Consider the following 12869-nt stretch of genomic DNA (forward strand, 5'->3'; position numbering starts at 1 on the left):
ATAATTATCCCCTTCTGAGTTCCCGCATATGCTTCTGTTCTGAACCTATAAAACCCCCTCCACACTATGGTGGGTAAGCAGTTCAGTGTAGTCTCGTAGTCTCATCAAGATGTTTGATTATCCTTTTGATCTTAGTTTTCACCCTCGTATGTCCGAATGCCTTCTGCGTTTAGCCGCCAATTTCAAGAGAGACAATAGAGTAGTTTCATGGGACGAACTCATCAGTAGTGACACCCTACTGAATGGGCTGGCCCACACATTAACTAGGTGCGGGTGGCCTTCAAGAACCTTTGAGGAGATACGGAAAGAACTTCTCATGTTGCATGGAAAATGTCAGTTGAATCTTACCCTTGAAGCATGCGAAGCAACGATGAACGGTGGCCTTGAATCAACGGAGCCTCCACCTCTGCCACCTCCACCACCAAAATGCTCAACCCTCTAGGTCTCCCATCATGAGATCGAGGTCTCCCTTGCCTTCCCCAACCCTCTAGAATGCAACTACGGTGGAAAATGGGCAAGAAACTGGCTAAGTTTCGTGTATAAATGAGAGTGTTTTTGGGTAGGGAGAGAAGAAAAGAAGAACAAAAGAATGGAGGAGGAAGAAGGAGGGCGAGTGCGGCTGGAGGCTTATCAGCCTCCTATCTACCTTGGCGAAGCCGACTAGGCCTTGTCGGCATGGGCCCGGTAGACTGGACGCCCGCTGTCGGTGTCAAAACCGGCGGATCTCAGGTAGAGGGTCCCGAACTATGCGTCTAAGGTTGATGGTAACAGGAGACCGGGGACATGGTGTTTACCCAGCTTTGGGCCCTCTCTATGGAGGTAATACCCTACTTCCTGCTTGATTGATCTTGATGAATATGAGTATTACAAGAGTTGATCTACCTTGATATCGTAATGGTTAAAACCCTAAAAGTCTAGCCTATGTGATTATGATTGTCCCTATGGACTAAACCCTCTAGTTTATATAGACAACGAAGGGGACTAGGGTTGTACAAAGTCGGTTACAGAGAAAGGAATCTTCATATCCGAACTCCAAGCTTGCCATCCACGCCAAGGAGAGTCCCATCCGGACACGGGTGAGAGTCTTCGGTCTTGTATCTTCGTAGCCCATCAGTCCGGCCCATGTCCAATAGGCCGGACGCCCGAGGAACCCTTAGTCCAGGACTCCCTCAGTAGCCCCCGAACCAGTCTTCCAATGACGATGTGTCCGGCACGCAGGTTGTCTTCGGCATTGCAAGGCGGGTTCCTCCTCCGATCACTTCAAAGTCCCTGACTTCAAGAGCAATATTCGGCTTTCCATTTAATGTCGCGCCCATCGGCTTCCACGCCTTCCTGACTTCAGCCTCCATGTGTCGAGCGAATACGAGAGGTCGGGGTATTTTTGCACATACTACCCTGACCATACAAGAAAGGCACTTATTTAAAGAGATTAGATCTCAAATCCATTCCACACCCTGCAAAAAAAATCCTCAGAGCTCGCTAGGAGAAACCACTCCAACATGGCTAGCGTTCCCAGCTCTTCCTCCCGACCCCACGGCTTCGAAAAAGGCGATTGGGAGAGATGTCCCGTTTCTCATGCTCAGATGATGAAGCTGCAAAAATAGGGCTTTCTCCCCCCCACGGATCTAGTCCCCGTCCGAGCAGGATCGATGTCCTTCAACGGCAGGGTTTAGGCGGAGAATTTCCCCAATCCATCTAGGGGGGAACGAGTGTGCTTCGTTCCCTACTTGCTAAGGGGTGTCGGATTTCCAATCCACCCATTCCTCCAAGGACTTCTGGAGTATTCTGGCCTCCAACCGCACAATTTTACTCCTGCCTCCATCCTGCACATTGCGGGTTACGTTGCTCTTTTTGAGTTATTCCTGGGCTGTGAGGCCCATTTTGAATTATGGAGGAAACTGTTCTGCCTCGTCCCTCGTAACCAAGGGGGATCAATATTCGAAGTGGGAGGAGCCGAGGTATGGCGCATCGCCGGGACCGGATACCTGTCCGGCACGCCGAAGAAGGCATCTGAAGAGTGGTCTTCCGAATGGTTCTATATTGACGACGTCGCTCTTCCTGACCCAGTCCGGATGGGTCTCCCTGAATTTTCAAGCGCTCCATTGAAGAAACGCCATAGCTGGCGCCCTCGGAGCCTCAAGGAGGAGGATAGCGTGGAAGTCAGTCAGTTGATGGGCAAGAATAAGATGCTCGCCCAGTACGGATTATCCATAATTGAGGTAATGGCGATTTCTATAGTGCAGGGGGTCCAACCACTCCAATATAGAGGGCTTCCCATGTGGCACTATAATGGGGAAGATGACGCCTCATGCTGCGGTCGGAAGGGTCCGAAAACCCCCGCCGCTTTGGCCAAAATATTGGCCGAACTGTACAAAGGGGAGAAGGAGGAGTTCACTTGTCTCCAATGTCGAGATGGATTTTCCATGTATAATCCTCCTAGCTGGGTAAGTTCCAATCCCGCCATTTTACTCAATCCTCTCCCTGAATCATTTCTAATGGATAGTAACCTATCCACACGCAACAGGAATGGCGGAAGGCTACCAAGGGGATCCATAGCCCCGCCCCCACCTGGAGGGTCACAACCGGGACCTTGACCCCGGATTCGAAGAGGATCCGAACATATTTGTGGAGCTTGAAAATGGAGTGTTCTACCAGACGAGCTATGATGGTACGGAGGTGCCCATCATTGCCGATTATCCCGACCTCCTCCCCGCTTCGCATGTAAGTAATTTTATTAGACACCTTCTTCGAAAGAGCTTCCTTATTATGCCTCACCCACTGCACTATTTCGTGCTCCAAAGGGGAGGCGCTCGATGCCGCAATGCGCACCAGAAGCATCTCCGAGGAGAGGGGAGCCCGCACCGTGCACATCTTCAAAGAGAAAGGCAAACGATAATACGGCAGAACCTTCATCAAAGAGGTAAGGCTTTATTTTAAAAATATGCCTCATGGTCGCCACATCAAATCGTGATGTCATCCGCCGCATTCTATCAGGAAAAGTGTCCGACGAACTATGTCCGGGGATCCTGCCGGTCGTGCCTCCACTAGTCAGGTTCCAGACCCTGCCCTAAGGACGGGGGCTGACACGGGAGTGGCGCCGGACTGTCCTTCTGCAGAGGATTCAGACGATATGTCCGTCACGAACTCTGAAGTGGAGAGCACCATGAATCATCGTCGTCGGAGGGTCGTTCTCCGTGACCCCGGCTTTTCAAAGGAGGCATTCGATGCCTTCATCTCGTCGGATGCGTACATCTGAGCTGCTCAAGATGGACTTGCCAGAGCCACAGACCAGCATCTAAAAGATATGCGGGCAAGTGCAGATTTAATAATCATATACCAGTAGCCCCCGAGACTTAAAGCAGTTGATACAACTGATTTAAGGATCATTGTATAACCAAACACTTATGGAAAAGAATAGCCTGCTGTCTCAAGAGCTGGCAAAGTGTCAGACTCAGCTAACTGCGGCTACCGTCGAATTGGAAAAATCCAAGGAGGCACTAATACGTCTCCAACGTATCTATAATTTTTGATTGCTCCATGCTATATTATCTACTATTTTGGGCAATATTGGGCTTTATTATCCACTTTTATATTATTTTTGGGACTAACCTATTAACCGGAGGCCTAGCCCAGATTTGCTGTTTTATGCCTATTTTAGTGTTTTGAAGAAAAGGAATATCAGACGGAGTCGAAACAGAACGAAATCAACTAGAGAAGTTATTTTTGGAAGGAAACACACCCGATGGACTTGGACCCCACGTCAGAAGATACGGGAGCTGCCCATGAGGGTGGGGGCGCGCCCACCCCCTAGGGTGCGCCGCCTGCCTCGTGGGGCCCCCGTGGCTCCCCTGACGTGCTTCTTCTGCCTATATAACTCCATATACCCTAAAAACATCCGAGAGCATAATAGACCGGGAGTTCTGCTGCCAGAAGCCTCCATAGCCACCGAAAACCAATCTAGACCCGTTCCGGCACCCTGCCGGAGGGGGCAATCCATCTCTGGTGGCCATCTTCATCATCCCGGTGCTCTCCATGACGAGGAGGGAGTAGTTCTCCCTCGGGGCTAAGGGTATGTACCAGTAGCTATGTGTTTGATCTCTCTCTCTCTCTCTCTCGTGTTCTTGATTTGGCACGATCTTGATGTATCGTGAGCTTTGCTATTATAGTTGGATCTTATGTTTCTCCTCCCCCTCTTCTCTCTTGTAATGAATTGAGTTTCCCCTTTGAAGTAATCTTATCGGATTGAGTCTTTAAAGATTTGAGAACACTTGATGTATGTCTTGCCGTGCGTATCTGTGGTGACAATGGGATACCACGTGATTCACTTGATGTATGTTTTGGTGATCAACTTGCGGGTTCCGCCCATGAACCTATGCATAGGGGTTGGCACATGTTTTCGTCGTGATTCTCCGATAGGAACTTTGGGGCACTCTTTGAGGTTCTATGTGTTGGTTGAATAGATGAATCTGAGATTGTGTGATGCATATCGTATAATCATACCCACGGATACTTGAGGTGACATTGGAGTATCTAGGTGACATTAGGGTTTTGATTGATTTGTGTCTTAAGGTGTTATTCTAGTACGAACTCTAGGGCTGTTTGTGACACTTATAGGAATAGCCCAACGGATTGATTGGAAAGAATAACTTTGAGGTGGTTTCGTACCCTACCATAATCTTTTCGTTTGTTCTCCGCTATTAGTGACTTTGGAGTGACTCTTTGTTGCATGTTGAGGGATAGTTATGTGATCCAATTATGTTAGTATTGTTGAGGGAACTTACACTAGCGAAAGTATGAACCCTAGGCCTTGTTTCCACACATTGCAATACCATTTACGCTCACTTTTATCATTAGTTACCTTGTTGTTTTTATAATTTCAGATTACAAAAACCTTTATCTACTATCCATATACCACTTGTATCATCATCTCTTCGCCGAACTAGTGCACCTATACAATTTACCATTGTATTGGGTGTGTTGGGGACACAAGAGACTCTTTGTTATTTGGTTGCAGGGTTGCTTGAGAGAGACCATCTTCATCCTACGCCTCCTACGGATTGATAAACCTTAGGTCATCCACTTGAGGGAAATTTGCCACTGTCCTAAAAACCTCTGCACTTGGAGGCCCAACAACGTCTACAAGAAGAAGGTTGTGTAGTAGACATCAAGCTCTTTTCTGGCGCCGTTGCCGGGGAGATGAGTGCTTGAAGGTATATCTTTAGATCTTGCAATCAAGTCTTTTAGTTTCTTGTTTTATCACTAGTTTAGTTTATAAAAGAAAACTATAAAAAATGGAATTGAGATTGTCTCATACGCTTCACCTTTTTAATATCTTTCATGAGTATGATGGAAATGATAATTGTGCTCAAGTGCTAGAAGAAGAAATCTATAAAATGTTTGGCACTAAATATCTGAATGATGAGCATGATTGCAATGTTGTTAGTATGAATTCCTTGAGTATCCATGATGCTAATGATATGCAAAGCCACAAGTTTGGGGAAGCTATGTTTGATGAAGATGATACTTTTTGTCCCCCAAGTTTTGATGAGCAAATTTATTATGATGAAAGCATGCCTCCTATCTATGATTATTATTGCGATGACACGTATGCTTTAAAGAATAATAATAACAATGAACCTTGTCATCTTGATCTTAATTTTCAATCACATGATAGTTATTTTGTTGAGTTTGCTCCCACTATTATTCATGAGAAGAATTTTGCTTATGTGGAGAGTAGTAAATTTTCTATGCTTGTAGATCATGAAAATAATGCTTTAGGTGCTGGTTATATTGTTGAATTCATTCATGATGCTACTGAAAATTATTATGAGGGAGGAATATATGCTTGTAGGAATTGCAATAATATCAAGTTTCCTCTCTATGTGCTTAAAATTTTGAAGTTATGCTTGTTTTACCTTCCTATGCAAGTTGATTCTTGTTCCCATAAGTTGTTTGCTCACAAAATCTCTATGCATAGGAAGTATGTTAGACTTAAATGTGCTAGTCATATTCTTCATGATGCTCTCTTTATATTTCAATTCTTATCTTTTATGTGAGCATCATTGAAATCATCATGCCTAGCTAGGGGCGTTAAACGATAGCGCTTGTTGGGAGGCAACCCAATTTTATTTTAGTTACTTGCTTTTTGTTCCTGTTTAGTAATAAATAATTCATCTAGCCTCTGTTTAGATGTGGTTTTATTCTTTTAATTAGTGTTTGTGCCAAGTAGAACCTTTGGGAAGACTTGGGGGAAGTCTTGTTGATCATGCTGTCAAAAACAGAAACTTTAGCGCTCACGAGAATTGTTGCCATTTTTTATTGGAGGGTGATATTTAGTTAATCCCTTTTGCAGATGATTAATAGATAAATTCCTCAGGTCCAGAAATTTATTTGAGAATTTTATGAGCTCCAGAAGTATACGTTTGATCCAGATTACTACAGACTGTTCTGTTTTTGACAGATTCTGTTTTCTATGTGTTGTTTACTTATTTTGATGAATCTATGGCTAGTAAAATAGTTTATAAACCATAGAGAAGTTGGAATACAGTAGGTTTAACACCAATATAAATAAATAATGAGTTAATTACAGTACCTTGAAGTGGTGATTTATTTCCTTATACTAACGGAGCTTACGAGTTTTCTGTTAAGTTTTGTGTTGTGAAGTTTTCAAGTTTTGGGTAAGGATTCGATGGACTATGGAATAAGGAGTAGCAAGAGCCTAAGTTTGGGGATGCCCAAGGCACCCCAAGGTAATATTCAAGGATAGCCAAGAGCCTAAGCTTCGGGATGCCCCGGAAGGCATCCCCTCTTTCGTCTTCGTTCATCGGTAACTTTACTTGGAGCTATATTTTTATTCGCCACATGATATGTGTTTTGCTTGGAGCGTCAATTTATTTTGTTAGGATTTGCTTGCTGTTATTTAGAATAATGTTTTGCATCTTTTATTTCAATAAAAGTGGCATTGATAGCCTTTACTATGCCTAGGTTACAATTATACATGTTGCTGTTTGAAAACAGAAAGTTTACCGCTGTTGCAATAATTCCCTAGAAAAGTCAGAATGTGATAAAATGTTGAAACCTTTTGCATATTAAGCTCTGATAAATTTACTACAGTGGGAATTTTCTTTCATAATTTTTGGGGCTAGGGAAGTATGGATGTTGCAGCATTCTTTACAGACTATCCTGTTTAGGCAGATTGCTGTTATGTTTGCATTGTTTGCATATGTTTGCTTCTTTAATGATTCTTTGAGGATAGGACTATTAAATATGCAGAGGCATTTAGTATGAAATGTTGAATAATAATTTTAGTGATTTTCTACAGTAGAGTATGATAAGATTTTTGCAATGGTTTATGCTAACTTATCTCACGAGTCCTTGTTGAGTTTTGTGTGGATGAAGCTTTTGAGATTTAGGGAGACCGTGATATGAGAGGAATTAAGGAGACACAAAAGCTCAAGCTTGGGGATGCCCAAGGCACCCCAAGATAATATTTCAAGAAGTCTCAAGCATCTAAGCTTGGGGATGCCCCGGTTGGCATCCCACCTTTCTTCTTCAACAACTATCGGTTAGTATCGGTTGATCCTAAGCTTTTGCTTCTTCACATGATGTTTGCTATTATTAGATGTCATTTTCTTTTGCTTTGCTTGCTGTTTGAATAAAATACCAATATCTGAAATTATTAAATGTTAGAGAGTCTTCACATAGTTGCATAATTATTCGACTACTCATTGATCTTCACTTATATCTTTCGGAATAGTTTGTCGTTTGCTCTAGTGCTTCACTTATATCCTTTTAGAGTATGGTGGTAGTTTTATTTTGAAGAAATAGATGAACTCTCATACTTCACTTATATTATTTTGAGAGTATTAAATAGCATGGTAATTTGCTTAAAATCCTAATATGATAGGTATTCAAGAATAATAAAAATTCTCTTATGAGTGTGTTGAATACTAAGAGAAGTTTGATGCTTGATGATTGTTTTGAGATATGGAGATGGTGATATTAGAGTCATGCTAGTTGAGTAGTTGTGAATTTGAGAGATACTTGTGTTGAAGTTTGTGATTCCTGTAGCATATGCACGTATGGTGAACCGTTATGTAACGAAGTCGGAGCATGAGGTGTTTATTGATTGTCTTCCTTATGAGTGGTGGTCGGGGACGAGCGATGGTCTTTTCATACCAATCTATCCCCCTAGGAGCATGCGCGTAGTACTTTGCTTTGATAACTTCTAGATTTTTGCAATAAGTATATGAGTTCTTTATGACTAATGTTGAGTCCATGGATTATACGCACTCTCACCCTTCCACCTTTGCTAGCCTCTCTAGTACCGCACAACTTTCGCCGGTACCATAAACCCACCATATACCTTCCTCAAAACAGCCACCATACCTAACTATTATGGCATTTCCATAGCCATTCCGAGATATATTGCTATGCAACTTTCCACCATTCCGTTTATTATGACACGCTTCATCATTGTCATATTGCTTTGCATGATCATGTAGTTGACATTGTATTTGTGGCAAAGCCACCATTCATAATTCTTTCATACATGTCACTCTTGATTCATTGCATATCCTGGTACACCGCCGGAGGCATTCATATAGAGTCATCTTTGTTCTAGTATCGAGTTGTAATTCTTGAGTTGTAAACAAATAGAAGTGTGATGATCACCATTCAATAGAGCATTGTCCCCAAAAAAAGAAAGGCCAAAAAAGGGAAAGGCCAAATAAAAAAAGGGAAAGGCCAAATAAAAAGAAGGAAAGGCCAAATAAAAAAGAAAATAAATAAAAAGCAGCAATGCTACTATCCTTTTTTCCACACTTGTGCTTCAAAGTAGCACCATGATATAGCAAGTCTCATATATTGTGCTTCAAAGTAGCACCACGTTCTTGAGTCTCATAAGTTGTCACTTTCATATACTAGTGGGAATTTTACATTATAGAACTTGGCTTGTATTTTCCAATGACGGGCTTCCTCAAATTGCCCTAGGTCTTCGTGAGCAAGCAAGTTGGATGCACACCCACTAGTTTCTTTTGTTGAGCTTTCATACATTTACAGCTCTAGTGCATCCGTTGCATGGCAATCCCTACTCACTCACATTGATATCTATTGATGGGCATCTCCATAGCCTGTTGATACGCCTAGTTGATGTGAGACTATCTTCTCCCTTTTTGTATTCTCCACAACCACCATTCTATTCCACCTATAGTGCTATGTCCATGGCTCACGCTCATATATTGCGTGAAGATTGAAAAAGTTTGAGAACATCAAAAGTATGAAACAATTGCTTGGCTTGTCATCGGGGTTGTGCATGATTTAAATATTTTGTGTGGTGAAGATGGAGCATAGCCAGACTATATGATTTTGTAGGTATAACTTTCTTTGGCCATGTTATTTTGAGAAGACATCATTGCTTAGTTAGTATGCTTGAAGTATTATTATTTTTATGTCAATATGAACTTTTGTCTTGAATCTTTCGAATCTGAATATTCATATCACAAGTAAGAAGAATTACATTGAAATTATGCCAACTATCATTCCACATCAAAAATTATCTTTTTATCATTTATCTACTCGAGGATGAGCAAGAATTAAGCTTGGGGATGCTTGATACGTCTCCAACGTATCTATAATTTTTGATTGCTCCATGCTATATTATCTACTGTTTGGGCAATATTGGGCTTTATTATCCACTTTTATATTATTTTTGGGACTAACCTATTAACCGGAGGCCCAGCCCAGATTTGCTGTTTTATGCCTATTTCAGTGTTTTGAAGAAAAGGAATATCAGACGGAGTCGAAACGGAACGAAATCAACTGGAGAAGTTATTTTTGGAAGGAAACACACCTGATGGACTTGGACCCCCATGTCAGAAGATACGGGAGCTGCCCACGAGTGTGGGGGTGTTGGAAATATGCCCTAGAGGCAATAATAAATTAGTTATTATTATATTTCCTTGTTCATGATAATCGTTTATTATCCATGCTAGAATTGTATTGATAGGAAACTCAGATACATGTGTGGATACATAGACAACACCATGTCCCTAGTAAGCCTCTAGTTGACTAGCTCGTTAATCAATAGATGGTTATGGTTTCCTAACCATGGACATTGGATGTCATTGATAACGGGATCACATCATTAGGAGAATGATGTGATGGACAAAGACCCAATCCTAAGCCTAGCACAAGATCATGTAGTTCGTATGCTAAAGCTTTTCTAATGTCAAGTATCATTTCCTTAGACCATGAGATTGTGCAATTCCCGGATACCGTAGGAGTGCTTTGGGTGTGCCAAACGTCACAATGTAACTGGGTGGCTATAAAGGTACACTACAGGTATCTCTGAAAGTGTCTGTTGGGTTGGCACTAATCGAGACTGGGATTTGTCACTCCGTGTAAACGGAGAGGTATCTCTGGGCCCACTCGGTAGGACATCATCATAATGTGCACAATGTGATCAAGGAGTTTATCATGGGATGATGTGTTATGGAACGAGTAAAGAGACTTGCCGGTAACGAGATTGAACAAGGTATCGGGATACCGACGATCGAATCTCGGGCAAGTATCGTACCGCTAGACAAAGGGAATTGTATACGGGATTGATTAAGTCCTTGACATCGTGGTTCATCCGATGAGATCATCGTGGAACATGTGGGAGCCAACATGGGTATCCAGATCCCGCTGTTGGTTATTGACCGGAGAGTCATCTCGGTCATGTCTGCATGTCTCCCGAACCCGTAGGGTCTACACACTTAAGGTTCGGTGACGCTAGGGTTATAGAGATATTAGTATGCGGTAACCCGAAAGTTGTTCGGAGTCCCGGATGAGATCCCGGACGTCACGAGGAGTTCCGAAATGGTCCGGAGGTAAAGATTTATATATGGGAAGTCTTGTTTTGGTCACCGGAAAAGTTTCGCGCATTATCGGTATTGTACCGGGAGTGCCGAAAAGGGTCCGGGGGTCCACCTGCCCGGGGGGCCACATGGGCTGTAGGGGTGTGCGCCTTGGCCTATATGGGCCAAGGGCACCAGCCCCAAGAGGCCCATGCGCCAAGAGATAAGGGAAAGAAAGAGTCCTAAAGGGGGAAGGCACCTCCTAGGTGCCTTGGGGAGGATGGACTCCTCCCTGGCCGCACCCTTCCTTGGAGGAAGGGCCAAGGCTGCGCCCCCCTCTCCCTTGGCCCTATATATAGTGGGGAGAAGGGAGGGCAGCCGCACCTAAGCCCTGGCGCCTCCCTCTCCCTCCCATGACACATCTCCCTCCTCCCGCAACGCTTGGCGAAGCCCTGTTGGAATGCCGCTACTTCCACCACCACACCGTCGTGCTGCTGGATATCCATCAACCTCTCCTCCCCCCTTGCTGGATCAAGAAGGAGGAGACATCGCTGCTCCGTACGTGTGTTGAACGCGGAGGTGCCGTCCGTTCGGCGCTAGGACCATCGGTGATTTGGATCACGACGAGTACGACTCCATCATCCCCGTTCTCTTGAACGCTTCCGCGTGCGATCTACAAGGGTATGTAGATCCACTCCTCCCTCGTAGCTAGATGACTCCATAGATAGATCTTGGTGACACGTAGGAAAATTTTGAATTTATGCTACGTTCCCCAACAGTGGCATCATGAGCTAGGTCTATGCGTAGTTTCTATGCACGAGTAGAACACAAAGTAGTTGTGGGCGTTGATTTTGTTCAATATGCTTACCGTTACTAGTCCAATCTTGATTCGGTGGCATTGTGGGATGAAGCGTCCCGGACCGACCTTACACGTACTCTTACGTGAGACTGGTTCCATCGACTGACATGCACTAGTTGCATAAGGTGGCTAGCGGGTGTCTGTCTCTCCCACTTTAGTCGGATCAGATTCGATGAAAAGGGTCCTTATGAAGGGTAAATAGCAATTGGCATATCACATTATGGTTTTTGCGTAGGTAAGAAACGTTCTTGCTAGAAACCCATAGCAGCCACGTAAAACATGCAAACAACAATTAGAGGACGTCTAACTTGTTTTTGCAGGGTATGCTATGTGATGTGATATGGCCAAAGGATGTGATGAATGATATATGTGATGTATGAGATGATCATGTTCTTGTAATAGGAATCACGACTTGCATGTCGATGAGTATGACAACCGGCAGGAGCCATAGGAGTTGTCTTAATTTATTTATGACCTGCGTGTCAACATAAATGTCATGTAATTACTTTACTTTATTGCTAACCGTTAGCTGTAGTAGTAGAAGTAATAGTTGACGAGACAAATTCATGAAGACACGATGATAGAGATCATGATGATGGAGATCATGGTGTCATGCCGGTGACGATGATGATCATGGAGCCCCGAAGATGGAGATCAAGAGGAGCAAAGTGATGATGGCCATATCATGTCACTATTTGATTGCATGTGATGTTTATCATGTTTATGCATCTTGTTTACTTAGAACGACGGTAGTAAATAAGATGATCCCTCACTAAAATTTCAAGAAGGTGTTCCCCCTAACTGTGCACCATTGCAAAAGTTCGTCGTTTCGAAGCACCACGTGATGATCGGGTGTGATAGATTCTTACGTTCGAATACAACGGGTGTTGACGAGCCTAGCATGTACAGACATGGCCTCGTAACACATGCGAAACACTTAGGTTAACTTGACGAGCCTAGCATGTACAGACATGGCCTCGGAACACAAGAGACCGAAAGGTCGAGCATGAGTCGTATAGAAGATACGATCAACATGAAGATGTTCACCAATGATGACTAGTCCGTCTCACGTGATGATCGGACACGGCCTAGTTGACTCGGATCATGTAATCACTTAGATGACTAGAGGGATGTCTATCTGAGTGGGAGTTCATAAGATGAACTTAATTATC

This window comes from Triticum urartu, chromosome 4A (genome assembly GCF_056163025.1).
Source record: "Triticum urartu cultivar PI428250 chromosome 4A, HENAU_Tu73, whole genome shotgun sequence".
Taxonomy (NCBI): Eukaryota; Viridiplantae; Streptophyta; class Magnoliopsida; order Poales; family Poaceae; genus Triticum; species Triticum urartu.